Consider the following 1,808-nt stretch of genomic DNA (forward strand, 5'->3'; position numbering starts at 1 on the left):
TTTCTGTTATTGGCCCAGCTTGTCCTGTAAGAGAGAATATTCAATTATTCTAGAAAGGCTATAAGGAGCAGCCCCATTCAAGAAGCTGCTTATGGGGCTTCCCTGGTGGCGCAGTGGTTGAGAGTCCGCCTGCCGATGCAGGGGACGCGGGTTCGTGTCCCGGTCAGGGAAGATCCCTCATGCAGCGGAGCGGCTGGGCCCGTGAGCCATGGCCGCTGAGCCTGCGCGTCCGGAGCCTGTGCTCCGCGGTGGGAGAGGCTGCAACGGTGAGAGGCCCGCATACCGCTAAAAAAAAAAGAAGCTGCTTATGAACACCCGATCCCCCTTCGGACACGCACGTTCTGGGCCAGTGCCTTGCTGATCTGGGCCCGTTAGCGCTAATGAAAAGCTCTCAGCACCTGGGGCACTCCAGCTGGGGAGGCCCGCACTCCATGCCCGCCTTCTGCCCAGATGGCAGCTCCCGGGTGCCCTTGCTGGGGCCGCATGGGGAACCACATCTTCAAGAGACTTAGGGTTTCTGGCATGGGCTTCAGCTAAGCTGACACGCTACTGCATGTGGCTGATGAACGGGGAGAAGAGGGTGGGTGTGGTGGCCCATACAACTGGATGCCCCCTGGATGCCACCTGGGCGTCTGCACTGATGCCTCAGCAGAGAGAGTGCTGGCAGAGCGCCGTAAATCAAACACCCGCCCCAGAAACTCTGACTCCCAGGGGAGAGAAATTTGATGCTGGAAAGTGTGCCTTAGGCTTTGCATAAGGATTTGCCAGAAGGCTCCTTTCCTCCTTTCCACTGCCAGCTCCCAGCAGTGGGAATGGGGGTGTGATTTCAGCAGTCAAACGGGCCCAGATGGAGACGCCTGTTCTGTCACATGTGTGGGGAATTCCATAGCCGGCTGCTGCTCAAACACTGGGCTAGAGGACATTTCCAGGGAAAACCTGAGGTCTGGGGGAGCTTGGGCTGCAGTGGGCCTTCCCATGGGCAGGAAGGGGGAATTTCTGCATCTTGGGTACCTGTTCAGATTTCTTCCCATTACCATCAGTGGTGGGGATGAGGGGCGGTAGGTGAAAGAGTCCTCTCCCTCCCTCCCTCCATCCCTCCATCCTTCCCTCCATCCCTCCATCCATCCATCCACCCATCTGCTCAGCAACTCCTACCTTGCGCTGGGTGCTGTGTTAGGAAATGGAGATACAAACAAGCACGAACTCAACACTTGGGTGGCAGTGGGGGTAGGAGATTGGGGGAGGCAAGAGAAGGGATGATAATAGGGCTGGGGGCCCACAGGAAGGAGGACAAACTCTCCACTGGTGTAACTCCACTGGTGTAACTTCACTGGGGGCAGTTAGGGAGTTTTCACCGGGAAGGGGACAGTGCAGGGGAGTAAGTTTTGAGGGAGTGTAGATGTGGGGATGGGCAGAGGTGGGGAAAGGCAGGAGAAGGGGCCCCCTGAGAGCTCTCTGAGGCTCCAGGAACTGGTACCCCACTCCCGTTTAGCCTAAACAGACACACGTGGCAAGTCTTCAGCTGCCTGCCTCGGTATCTGCTGTATGGCTTTGGGCTGTATGCTTACATGCATGAGCTCATTAAATGCCAGGAGCAACCCTAGGAAGTAGATATCATACCATCACCTCCATTTTACAATGGGGAAACCGAGACCTGGAGAAGGAAGTGACTTGTCCATCATCACACAGCTAGGAAGTGATGGACCAAGAAGCCACACCCAGCAGTCAGAATCAAAGCCAGCTTTCGTGGAAAGGGCTGCATTCACTCCCATGATTATGGTGAATCCTCAAGACAGATCTGCAGGGTG

This window comes from Stenella coeruleoalba, assembly GCF_951394435.1.
Source record: "Stenella coeruleoalba genome assembly, chromosome: 8".
In the NCBI taxonomy this organism is placed as follows: Eukaryota; Metazoa; Chordata; class Mammalia; order Artiodactyla; family Delphinidae; genus Stenella; species Stenella coeruleoalba.